Source organism: Ambystoma mexicanum, chromosome 7q (genome assembly GCF_040938575.1).
Source record: "Ambystoma mexicanum isolate Mex_15411 chromosome 7q, UKY_AmexF1_1, whole genome shotgun sequence".
Lineage (NCBI taxonomy): Eukaryota > Metazoa > Chordata > Amphibia > Caudata > Ambystomatidae > Ambystoma > Ambystoma mexicanum.
In genome coordinates, this window is record NC_090941.1 from 457423930 (window position 1) to 457438446 (window position 14517).

Genomic DNA, 14517 nt, shown 5'->3' on the forward strand with positions numbered 1-14517 from the left:
CACCCAATCCACACGTCTTCTCAGAACACCTTCAATGATGGGGCTTGCATAATGCATTCTTTATTTTTCTCACTCAACTTATTCCATTTATAATTTACTCCCTTTCATACCAACTCTCTTAAATACTCTACCATTGTGGCATAACCAGGTAGGTACAATGTGAGCATAGTGCTCACTTAACCCCATAAACAATAGTAACTCCTCTTTGTCTTGGGGTCTGGGAGGTGCCTAATGGCCATGGCCAATCCCTCCCTTGGTTTTATTACATGACTAAGAGATTGCACTGATGTTTTTAAAAATGCACACTTTCCCTTCTGTATCATCACCCCCCTGCCTCCAACTTAATTAAGACTTCACTTACAAATCCAGTCATGTTCTTCTTCACTAAATCCAAATAATAGTAGATCATCTTAAAATGCTACCAGGCCCTGTGTGCCTTTGAATATCTCATGCATCACTAGCTGAAAAATTGATGAAATGGACGCCAGTCCGAATAGCATCAATGTGAATTGAAATGCCCCTTCAGGTGTTATAAAAGCTGTCAGAGGCCTGGTGTAAGTCATTCTGGTGGTATGCTGCTTTCAAGTCAAGTGTTGAAAAATACTTTGCCTTCACCACTTTGGTTAACAAATCTTACAGCTTTGGCAAAGGGTGACAGGCCACCCCGATTGCTACATTCAGTTCTCTCAGGTCCACACACAACCTAATTTGTCCACTTTGCTTAATTGCCACCACTTTTGATGAAAACTACATTGATGACTCAATTGATCAATTATTTCCTCCTTGACCATATGGTCCAAATGTGCTGCTAGTTCATCCCCCATGTTAAACGCCACTGCAGAAACTCCTTGCTTTGTTGGCACATCACCTTGCTTTAATTTAATTTGACACACACAGCCCTTTAGACTTCTGGGCTTGTGTTCCCATCCCAACACATGTATCCCCTTGATGGCCACAAAAATTGTATCTTCTGAGAATCGTCCTTTGAATTCCAACTGTTTGTGAAAATACCCCTTCAAGGTTATCCTTTCACCTTCATGCTGGCATGTGCTCTTATAAGTAACTTATGGCCAAATAAATGAATGTAAGTAACTTAATAAATAGTACTCATTGTGGCACAAGTGTCTGCCACCAAGTATGCACTCTTGACACAGATTTTGACTTTACATTGTGGTAATCTTCCTTTCTTCCTCTTCACTTGTGCTGACTCAACCATCAACGCTCTGTTCCCTGCGCTCCTTTTATCTTCCATTTATTCTTCCACCACAACATTCACTCTGCTTCCACTGGCCAGTTGGCATGTCTTGGCAAAATGACCTACGCCTTTACATATGCTAAATTCCTTGCCCTATGCTGGACACATTCTACTAGATGCTATATGTACTATGCCTCCATATCAGTAGCATGTTCTGATGTCATACACAATACCCCTTTCTCCTCTTATCTTTCTACTTCCTTCTCAGTTCAACAGCATTCATGCAGTCTTCTCATTTATATATGCACATGATGCGGTTTCACAGCTGTGTCTGTCCAGAACGTTAACCACACTTTGAGACACTTTCATATTTGTTGCCATATGTATTGCCTTGTCCAATGTCAAATCCTTACAGCTCACTGGTCCCTCCTGTATTCCTTTGCTGTTGCATTGCACACAAATGTTATTTCTAATATGCTGATCTACCATCCGACCAAATTCACTGGGCCTCATTACGAATCAGGCGTTAAGGGGTTAACGGCGCCGTAAACGGCGCCGACCCTTAACGCTTGATTACAAGGTCCCTTAGCGCCATGGTGATATTAACACCTGCTTTTTGCAGACGTTAAAATCCATGCCGCTAAGGGACCATGGTGCTAATTACGCCACCGTAATTTACACCATGGTGGTAAGGGTACGACCCAGGCGGTAACTTACCGCCTGGGTCGTAATGAGGCCCACTGTCTGCAGACAATATTCACAACGAAGCTACATATACCTCAATTGACTCATCCGCACCATGCTGATAAATGTATAATGTATGCCTTTCTAGTATAACATTTTTCCGACCACCATAGTATCTGTGTAACCTCAATATGGCCTCCTCATACTCATTCTTGTCCTCATCATCCATTTACGCCCTGGGCAAGTGATGAAAATATGTTTGGTCTTCCAGGTCCAGTGCATTTATGAACAAATCATCTTGTTTTCTGCTTTTTATGTATCTCCATCTCGGGGGAACTAAATACGTCTGAAAAGCCTTGAGCAATACCCCCATTTTACTGGAGGCTTGCTGCTGGGTGCTGCTAAACATGGTGGCAGTGGCTGGGGTGGGAGGGTGAAGAATGGGCGTTTTGCTGGGAAGAATGTGAGCAGCCCTGTCATTGCTGCACTCAGAAGGGGGAGGCAGTTGTGTTGGCAGAGAGCTGCCACTCATGATGACAATGAATCCTTCCTTCAGTTGACGGTGAGCTCACACTGAAATGACATTTGAGCAGCCAAGGAAAACCCTTGGAGCTCCGATGACCCAAGCAGAGGTGCTGCAACACTGGTGTGCGGGGGGGGGGGGGGCACAGGGGTTACTCTATTGACGGTGGCTAATGCTGAAAACTGCTGGTTCCCATGGGTCATGTAGTCCCTCATTTCATTGCCATCGCTGATAGCCTGCATCGGTTCCAGACCTTCCCTGGACTCTCACTATTATTAACAAGAAGGTTACTGTTGGCAACTCCTTCCCTGTCCTTATCGTCCCGACTTGAACCTTTGTCATATGCACACTGTACCCACCATTATCTCTGGGCTTGCGCTCGCAGAGTCATGGGCATCCTTCTGTCGTGCCACAGCATGTGGTAACATTGGCACAGAATGGAGTGGTGGCTGAGTGTGTCCATTGAGCACACGGAGCATCGTCATGTCCCCCCCATGCTCTCAATGGTGCAGGTTCTTTCATTTGTCCAGTCCTCCTTCACAATCCTTGCTTTGTTTTACAGGTCACACAGCCTTATGCCTGATGATATGATTGATTATTGGTTATTTATAACACGCTTCCGGGGATCGAACCTGGGTTGCTCCTTGTTGTCTTGCTTCCGAGGCGAGCATGTTGCCCCTGAGCTATCCTCCCAAGCTTGATGAGCATTCAATACCGTCACTGCATTGCCACACCAGTGGGGTCAGGGATCCTCGCTCACTTACTCATGGCTGGGAAGATGCACAGTGGGACATGAGTGTGCGTTCAAACTCAATGGTTTTGAGGAACGTCTTTCATGCATAGCTGGCCTTTGACTTAAAATCATTGATCTCAGAGCAACATTAAAGAGCAAGTAGGTAGCTATTGTCTTGTGAATTTTAGGAGGCCTGTCTGATCGTGTTTCTGCACATGCGTTGTGTTCTTTTCATGTGCAATTCTCAATTTGATGTTCTATGGACGAATGCTCACAGAGTGAAGTCATACCCATTTCTTCATAGTTTTTGGCAGATTATGTTCATCATATCCTTAGCCACACCTTTCCAAAGTGCACTAACTTTACATAGCTGCACACGTGTTTTTGCTCACAGGAATTAGCATATCCCTTTCCTTGTTCAGCAAATGTATTTCAGTAGTTAGTTAAATAGGTTATTAACACGTTCGTTTGGTATACATCATATCATAAATATCGGGTGCATTTGAATATGTTTGATCTTAAACACAACACGGAATGCGGTAAACCATGGTGCTATTAGCACCATGGTTGCCGCCGGTACCATACCGGTACCACCATGGAGGAAAGGGGAATTACCACCCCATTCCAAGGTTGGCGGGGCGGTAATTCCCCCTTTCTCCATGGCCCTTCCCCATTCCCATTTTTGCCCCATAGGGCTCAATGGGAATGGGGAAGGAGCTAATTATGGTACCGCAAATTGCGGTACCGTAATTAGCACCAAGGTCCCTTTGCTGGTCCCAACTTTAATGGCTGGTCTACACCAACCGTTGAGGTCGGGTCCCGCAAAGGGACCTCGTAGTAAGGTGGTAAGGGTTTACCTGGTACTGGTTCCCTTACCGGTACTGGTAAACCCTTACCACCTACCGTGTAATGAGGCCCATTGTTGTAATGTTTTTAACGACCTATTGAATACTTTATGTCTAGGGATTAGAGTAAAGGTATATTGCACCTATCGTAAGTATGATGACTGTACAGTGCTATTTTTCTCTTTAAGGTAGATGTTTTGCTTTTTCAGCATCACGGGCACATATATTAGCGGGTATCATAGTGTTGCTGTTCATTTTCATGATGGCCGAGATATGATGACATCCTTTCTAAGGAGAGTTCCAGATGGTCCACATTCAATTGCTTCTAGCTCCATTTAACCATATGGGGAATCCTGTATGTATCCTGACAAGTTATATTTTGTCTGTATTTATATAAGGACACATTTTGTTGATGTCTTGGAGGCACGCTTTTCTTTTCATTACTTTATTCTTTATTTTGGTGGACTAGCACCATAAAAGAAATACACAATACGATCATAGAATAGATACAATCATAAAACAAAAGTAAGCACATCCAAAGAAAACATCAAGGTTAAAGATACCAATTCCAGAATTGCGTGAAGTACATCACCCAAGACATGGGACCTCATTATGAGTGTTCTGGTCCTTGTTTCCGTGCCACCACACTACAATTCTGCCTGCAGGGGACGTTGCACCCGAAGGTCTAACCCTGCCGGGTGCAACAGCCTCTGTAGACAGAGTTGTCAGGGAAACACCGGCAAAGTTAGCAATGGTGCCAGTGTTTCAGAGTCCCGTTAGACTCCACAGGAATGGGGATTTACCAAATCCGATGCCTGACTTCCTGCGCCACTGGTGTAATTTCCCGGTGGCACCAGGAAGTCAGGTGCCAGAAACAGTGTTTCAGGGTCAGCGGCAATCCGCCGGTGGCATCAACCTGAGTTAAAATAAAATAAACCTTTTCCTAAAGGCAACATTTATAAAAGCTGTGATGGCTATTATATCTGCAGGGGTGGCACAGGATTTCACAGATTCCAGAGCCACGCGGGAGGATCTCACTTTTAAACGAAGCCAGATTGGCTCAAGCTAATGAGATCTCTCCCCTGCATAGGCAGGGCAGAAGAAAAATAATTGTATTTCATCATCAGTCGTAACAAGACAACATGGACGCAAAGATGGATGACTTACTCTCACCCCAATTGCAAGTGTAATGAGCAAGTGGCAGAATGTCAAGTTGAAATTTAACGTAGATACTCTTCACATTCAGATTTAACTGGTAAACCAAGTATGGCCCAAGATCCACATCATTTCAACTGATAGATAATTAGCTGAAAACATTCTCGTAAGGCAAGAGTCTATCATCATACCTCATGTCCAGTGCTTAAAGCAAGTCTTAACATGACTTTTATAGCCAGATCCAAATTTGGTAGGGTTTCCCTATAGAGCTGCAAGACCAATATTGTCAAGCATCTTTTTCACATGCTTGAAACACAGCAGCTGTTTGCTTCCCTCCATGGATAACACCTCCACCAGTCCTTCTCTGTATAAAACAAGGGTCTCCAAATTCCAGATCCTCAACCAATAAAATCATGGTTGGAGCATGATTGTATATTTGATCTGTGTTATTCCCACTTTGAAAACCACTGGAATAGGAGGAGCACTTGAGGGTAGGCACAGGAATTTTTTGAGAAATGTGTTCTCTACAACTTGGATTAAAGCGCAATCTGACCAGCCCCGTAATCCAGCTCCATAAGTAACTGCCAGCACCACCTGAGTCAAATAAATCTTGAGGGGAACCGATGCTGACCCACCCACCAACGAGAGCCATGCTTGAAATCAGACCACATTGGCGTGTGCCTTTTAAAGAGCTCTTTGCGATCTGATGCACCCATTTCAGCTTGTCAGAGAAGGTCAATCCCAAATAATGAAAAGAATCAACCATCTCCAAAAGATGATAATTAAGATCGAATTTGGTTTGACGAGTATGGCTCCCACGAGGAACACATGTCAATGTCTTTGTCTTCTCCAAATTAATGCAAAGGCCTTTGGCACAGCATAATTTCCAAAATACCTCAAACTGGTGTTGAGGCCCCACCTTAATTTTGGCTAAAAGGACGGCGGCATCATCGGCAACAAGTAGTAGGCCCCATTTGCGACTTACCAGGCAAAGAGTTTTTGTTAAATTCCTTCTTTTTCCTGTCCATAAGACGTCTATAGTTAATAAGCACACCTTAAGATTGCCTTTGATGCTGCCCTCACTATTTTTGAGTGATTTTAAGAGGGCAGCCTTTGCTGCTCTACACTTCCCATCAAACCATGGATGAGACTTTCAATTAAAAGTGGAAATGCCACCGCCCCTCTTTGTAATAGAGGGAGCCGTCCTCACAACCACTTTCTTATAAAAATCAGTGTGAGAGCATGTCGTGCTGGACTGGGAGTGATCCTCAAGCACAGGAAGCAAAGCCTTATGCTTTGAGGGGAAGAGGTTCCTTGTGACCAGAGAGGACCAACACTAACCCCTTACTGTTTGCAGACTCTCTATAACCCTATGGGGCTCCCATCACCTCCAACCATTTCAAGTAGGAGGGAATCCGTGAGGGGGTCGTGGTCATTTTCAGCATGTTCTACAACTTTGAAGGAGAAGGTGATGTATTTTGGCTATAGTGTTAGGTCTTAATGGCATGCCTTTACTCTGCAGGATGCATGTATTGATTTATGCTTAGACAGGTACATTGTTTCCAACCTTGTTGGATTTTTGATCTGTGTGTGAGGCCCGGGGGGTGTTATACCATTTTTTGCAAACCATGGACATTGCATGCATTTTATGTCAGGATGCATTCAGTCAGCATGCATATTCAGAATGCACTTAGCAACCATCCCTCAAATTGGATATGCTCCACCTTACCCTTCTCACAAGGGTAGTGATCATCGTATGTGTTTAGATAGCATGCAAATAAATACTATACACTGACTGCACAACTCTGATATATTCAGGATGATGGTATGCGCTATTCGATGCATGATTTTCATGCTAGACTAATTTGGGGACATTTCATATGCATAAGTGTGCATACGGCAGACGGATTTCTGTGGATGCAAAGATTTCTGTATGTGGTTCATAGTGCTTATCTGTGTGCATATTGTTCGATGAGCTCATTTTCGAGTGTGCATACCATTGGTCACCCCCGAAAATTTCTACCTAGTTAAATTATTGTTACTTATACCATCTTTCATTTGATCCAGGTCTACATAGTTCTCAAATGTACAGCTCCGGTCCAGTCGTGTCTGTCTGCAATGTGTTCCATTGTCCATTTGGTTTCTTTCCTATCCCTGCCTTTGTTTTTCAATCCTCTGTGGACTGACTGGCTACGGTCCTTTATTCTCTGCTATGATGGGTCTGTCCTTGGATTGTTATAGAGACTAGAGACAGAGGGACTCACGTTGTTGGTATGTATGCGTGTAGGCTTAACTCGTCCCCCTCTTTAATGTTGCTTTCCTTGCTCATACTGGTGTGTATGGTCTGTGAGTTACTGGTGGTGTGAGTCTTATTCTACATGGTAGATGTGATTTGTCACTAAGTAGGTAGGAGCTGATGGTTTTCTTATCCTTGGGATGCTTGCATGGCAATGAAGGTCCTGAAGGGTGTGCTTGTTGCGTGGGTCAGTTTAGCTCAGTGTTGTCTTTCTTTCAGTTTTTTCCAGGAACATAGGCGTGCAGAAAACTGTACACCTAGACAGGAGTGTCTGGTCCAAAACAGGTGACGGGCTGTTGTCCCATCACCCATAATGGTGGAGAAAAGCAAGACCAGTGAAACCCTTGAGCACATGCTCAGCTGCAGCCAACAGCTGAGTATACACAGTGTAGGGAAATGTGGGTTCCCTTTCACAAGTACAGTACCCCGGCATGTATGTCCAATGGGCTATGCAAAGCTGGGGCATTTTGCTTTTCCAGTCCTGCATGACCCATTGAGGATGCATGCTGAGGAACTGCAGGACTGAATTTGGACAGGGGGTGCTCTGTCACCTCCTCACACATCCCAAGGACATATGGTGGAGATGGGGTGACACTTCACGTGTACAGGAATCAGGAAGCTCTCTTGCACCCTGGTCACTGTTTGCATGGTGTGCAGGAAGCAAAAGGCCATGGTTGCATGAGGCGTAGACAGCTTCTGCAGTCCTGTGCTGCAAGAAAGGAAAGCATACATGTATGTACATGTTTATATGTATATGTGCATGAATGTATATATGTACGTATGTGTATATGTAAGGTGATGCCTGCATGGGTGACATGTATATGATGTTTGGTGCACATGGGAATGAGAGAGTATTATGTATATGTTGTATGGTATGTATTGTTGAGGGGGTTACATTGGTGCAGCAGCAACCTTCAAGCAATGGATATTTTTTCTTATAGATGCTGAGCCTATATCATTATGTCATGAGTTTTTGCGCATTGGGGTGCAGGTTTGAGGGAGAGTGTGGCTACAGTGGTGCAGTCAGCATGCATATGTTTCTTACAGTGGGCATATTATTTTTACAGGCATTATGGAGAAAATCAACATCATGAGTGTCCTTAAATGGAACATGTTTCATTGGTGTGGTCAGTATGTACATGTTTAATTACAGTGAACATAGCATTTTTACTGGCATTATGTGCAAAGCCAACAAGATGAGTGTTCTTACATGGCCACGCTGGCATCTACTGGTGCATCCAGTATGGACGTGATTTCTGACAGTGGCATGGCATATTTACTGGCATTATGGGAAAAGGAAACATGTTGAATGTTCTGATGTGGGGATTATTGGTACAGCCAGCATGTATGTGTTTTCCTATAGTGGGCATACCATTTCTGCCTTTTCTACTTGCCAATCTGATGCATTTTCTTACATGTGCATACTGGCCTACATTGATACAGTGAGTATCGCCATGTTTTCCGACAGCAGCATGGTATTTTGTACTAACAGTATGGACAAAACAAACATTTCTTAAGTGGCAAAATGTCCTACATTGGAGCAGTCAGTCTGAACATGTGTTGCTTACAGTGGAAAAAAAATGGTACTGCCTTTAGGGGCTAAGGTCAAATGAAGAGTGTTCTAATATTGGGGTTATGGGTGCAAGCAGCATACACATGTTTACTTACAGTGGGCATAACATTTTACCTTGCATTATGGTCAAAGCCAACATGATGAGTGTTCTTAAATGTGCATATTGGCTTACATTGGTGAAGCCAATATGAACTTGTTTTCTGACAGTGACATGCATTAAGTGGCATTCTTGGCAAAGGCCACACAATGAGAGTTTGTATGTGCCTATTCTGGCCTGCATTAGTGCATCCTGCATGTACATGTTATCGTGCATGGCATTATTTTATGGCATTATGGTAAAGCCAGAAGGACAAAGAGGAACATTCTAAGTGGGAGTACTGGCATATATTCCCAGAGTCAGCAAGAGCAAGTGCTCGTATAGTATCGTAGCTGGCATTATTGGCAAAGCAAACAGCAATATGATAATAGGTTGGAATATTGGCATTTAGTGATTGAATCAATATGTAGATGTATAAGGTACAGCCTGTACATTATTTTTTTTTACAATGACAGAATGCTGACGTTTATTGTGGGCAAATGCACGAGGAAAAAAATGTGCTGGGTAATGTTTTAAAAAAATGCTCCTTGGCCCTGTTTGTGACCTGGCATTCGTTGGATATCTTGTTCATGTGTTATCATACAAAACCGATGGCTTTTTACACAGTTGGTTACAGAACGTTTAGTAGAAAATGTACTTTTCCCCTTTTGTTATTAAACTTGTCGCTCCAGCATATTGTTGGGAAATGTTTACACCCCACCCATTAAACAATAAACCAGCCACCTCGTTGCCCTGGATTTGCATTGGTTTGTCTGGAGTGCTAGTGGAGTGGTCTGAAAGCAATGCATTTGAGTCTTCTTAAAGTGAACATTGGGGCAGACAGGGTGGGAGCTTAGCTCCTGTGTTTGTACTAGAGAGTCTCGTAACCTGATGCCTACGACTGTAACTGAAATAAAGAGACTTCCTTTTCTAACCTTAGATTACTGGCTGGTACCTGCTTGACCAATTTAACTTACTTGAAGCAGGACACAACATGGCAGTTTTGCCAGCTGGCGTTCAAATCAGCATTCTCTTTAGAGAGAGGTAATTGTGCCTCCCAACATCATTTACCTCTGGCAATGCTTCCCTGCTGGTAGGCTCATGGGCCTCCAACATCCTCTGCTGTCTACCACATGGATCCCCACTTCCCTTGGCATTGTGTGTCACCTAGTGCAGAGTGCAGATCCTGGCCCAGTTATCAATCTAGGCACTCAGTCACTTGTACCACTTCACCCAAAAGCCTGTCTGCACTTCTGCATCCACTCACCGGGGTTGGGGGTGATGCCTTTCCTGGCAGAACATCCAGTTGCTTGTTATGGTTCTGGTAGGGCTTTAGAATGTGGCGGCGTAGCAGTGCACAGTATCACCTCCTTATGTGGATTCCCCACCAGATCTTTACTCAGCTCTTTCAGAAGTTCTAGAAATGTCTTTCTGTGCTATGCTTTCTAAGTTCTGTGTTCAACCCAATCTGGTAATCAGATCCCATTCTGGCGATCCTATCATCCAGTTATGCCTACACTATTTTCAGTTTTTATAAAAAGCCATGTCAGATTCTGTTCTGCTTCTGCTTGTCACTCTTTAAGTCATTCTGCTCTCCTGTCCTTTCCAAGGGTCCCCTGGCCCGTTTGAGGATGCGCACCTATGGAAGGGTATCCATAGCACCATGGCATCACATATGGCAGGTGGAGGCAGACGTGTCCTGGGGGAGCTTGTTTGCTCTGTGCCCTTTGCCGTTCCATATGATTTTCAATTTACAGCATTCGTCACTTTGATATGTCCTTTGGAGGCAAATCCACACTTCTGTGGATTCCAGAAAAAAAAAACCACAATGTTGATTTCAATGGCAAATAAGTATTTTTTGAAAACGTTTTTATTGTGTTTATTTTTTAGTTTATAACAAACTTTTTAAGAGCTAATTCACTTTGTATCAGCTGATTTACCAATCTTTAACTGTTCACACATCTTTAAATATTAATAGCGTCCGTGTTTCCCTCTAATTCATCTTATCTTTGGTTAGCACCTTTTCAAACATCAATGTTTGTGCTCACAATGGACTTTATAAAATCTTCATCTAAAATGTTATCTAAAAAATTAATTAATTAGATATTTTCTCACGTTAATTTATTTGTTGGTGTTAAGAGTAAATACCTCTACCTAACGTCGTATTCTTATCTATTCTTTATATATTACACTGGACTATGTTTCAGCTGTACATTGGCATATTTGGCATATCACCGGATCCTATACCGAGATTCAGCTGCAGCTTTCCTGCTCTGGTCTCCGGTCCCCGTCCTCCGCGTACAGCACTAATGAAGGGAAAGCCACCCAGCGGTAGCTTTTGTTTACTACAGCTGGCTGGCTTTTCCTTCATTAGTGCCGCAAAAGCAAAAGCCAGCACAGGAGGGCATCCATTTCACAAAATGGATGCGCCCATGTGCTTGCTTTTGCGAATTTTGAGCTTGAATAGCTCAAAACTTTACATAGGAAGTTTTAAAAAAGAGAATGCTAGTATTTTTTTTTTTATGTTGCCTATCTATTTTTTAAATAACATTTTTTACTAGACCATGCCTTTAAGGAGTCAAGGCTCCCAACTAGATATGTTTGATTCATGACATGCATAATATGTAATGTATTCAGTGGCTGTATTCTCACAGGTTTCAATGATGTCAAACACAGCTTGACATCCGAGGCCAATTCTATGGGGAAAGGTGAAAAAAAAAATCAACAAACAATGAATGTCCCCTGTGTAGCTATGACTGTCAAATTAGATGCTAGAATAAACATAAAGGGACTTATTTACAATGCGTGTTCAATGGGAAAATCCCATTTGTAAATCCATCCCAGGGAGGGCCAACAAGAGAACAAGTTAAAAAAAATCACAATTGGCCAAGTTGCTAATTGTAGATTCATTCACATAAGACAGAAAAACATCATTATGTTTAAATAAAAAATTGCATTAAAGAAGAGGAAATAAACATGAAAAAGTTAGTTAAAAACAACACAATACTTTAGCATTTAAGAGTGTGTTAGATTATAAAATGTGCTTAAGCCTACATGCATCCATATGAACGAGTCCTGATAACCTCCCCAATGGCAGTAAGCAACATTAGGCAGAAAACCATTTTCAAAAAGTTCATATAAAGAGGCATTCCTGAAATGAAGATTAATATGGCGTTAAGGGATTACTAGGGTGTGCTGGAAAATCAATTAATTGGTAGGATAAGGATTCAAGAATTGACAAATGCCTGCAACTAAATTAGTTTAACTTCAGCAGAGTTCCCATGCATGCGACTGGTTTACAAGTGAATCGTTCAATAGATATTAGGATAAACCCCTTTAATGGGAATTCTGGAAAGATATGAAAAGAGATATGGCCCGTTTGGTAGTGATTAATAATGTCCTTTCTTGATTTTAGTTTGAGCATATAGTTCATATAAATATTATTGAAATTCTTCAATGGTCAGCTGTACCGCGTGGGCTCTATAGTGTTGCATAGTTTTGTGATAATAATTGAATTACCTAATACATGTTAGTTATACTGAGAGCAGTGCTTATTTTTTTCTTCTGTAAATCCAATTTCTGTGACAATTATCTGCCCGCTAATTCATTGGATGGCAACTTTAAATTAGGAGGTGAAAATCATAAGAAAGGTAGCTATTTACTTTTTCATGTGGTCATTTTTTTATTTCAAGGTAAGGCACACTAAATTAAAAGCAAAGCTCTTTGACGTATCCACTCAGCGTTGTCTCTTATGATGTCCTGTCTTGCTTTATGCAGAACTGCTAATTAGGAGGATTCAGTCAGGCAGCTGTGAAAGGGTATACGAGATGGATATACATGCCCATCAAACATAGTGCATGTCAGGTACAGAATTAATTTTAAAATCTATCTGATTGCTAGGTGGCGCTTTCTGGTAATTGAAAGAGTGCTGCAACACTGTATCCTTCCTGCACCGGAAATTAGGTTTTGTCCCGTGTGCCAGTTACATTGATGATCAACATCTTAAGGACTGTGGGTGTTGATACAGAAGAAGTACTTTCCAATAGAAAATCATGTCAGCTTTGTGATTAGTGGTGATGCACCTGCATATGCTTTTGCATACTGTGGTAGTATTTGATTCTTCAAATATTTACAATTAGAGAACGAGCACACTATGTCTCACATGTGCAATAATGTAAGGACGTTGAATATGTACGTCATATATTTAGTAGATGTTGGTTACATTTTAAACACTACGCTTGAGAAGACATTGGTGCTGATTCGCAGAGCGTTTTACAATGGGATTGCCCCATTATAAAACACGTCTATGGATTAGCCCCAATGTCTAACATGCAGCGATAGCTGTTACTGAGATGACATTTCTGTTACAAAGCTGCAGAACTTGATAAATAATGTGATAACCAGCACACATATATGTTTCAACAATGGTACTACATACAGATTAGTAGAAACCGCTGCTGTTGTATTCTTATGTTTGGGAAGCAGCTAGGTATCTTATCAGATACCCTTTCTCTCTATTGTCTTTTCTATCAGAGTGATGGGTCGATTCAAAGTACCTAATGTCAGAGAATCTGGTTCCATGAGTTAATTCCGCTGCAAAAATATCGCTATGCGAAAATATCGCCATATCTTTGCTGCGAAATTCACACATGGACCCTGCGGGGGACACCCTTGCAACCCCTGCATAATTTTTCAATATGCGGGGGACACCCCCGCAACCTCTGCAAAAACAAAGGCAATGTATTCATTGGCTTGTAAGTCAAGGAAAAACAGCATTTTTTGAATGGTAGGATCCCACCTGACTGACCTGACCCACCCTCCAGACACCCTACCTTTATAGAACACTGGTCACCTGACCGGAGAAGATTCGAGAATATCACTGCTAGGACTTCCAGCACATTCATCTGTCCTCACGGTAAAACAATAACCCAATTCATAAATGACTAGTTCTTTGTCAGTGTTAATTTATAGCAATTGCACAATATGAGAATGCCTGGCCAGTTGATCCCAGTAAATGGGCATTGGATATTTACCTCCAGGATGATTTCCGTTGTGTGAAGCTCGCACGAAGGGCATTGGAAGTCTACACTCATGATGATTTCTGGTCGTCTATGAGTGCCTTATTGTGCTTACGAGTTGAAACTGGATCCATCTGCTGTGCACAGCCCAGTTTCCTTGTCCCAATAAGCCCAGCTAGACTGGGAACTATAGTCATGTATTCAGTGCTCATGCTTGAATGAGTTCATAGTTCACACAGGTATTTTCCATCAACTGTCAATATGGAATAATATGGAATCAGGTGACCAAAAGAAAGTATGCCATAGGAGGAACAAAAACATTCTGAGTAGCATAATGGCATGACGTCATAAGTGCTGGGATGGGAACATATTCAGAACTGGAAAAGTCCATCTGCAAAAATAAAAATGTCCTGTCCTTT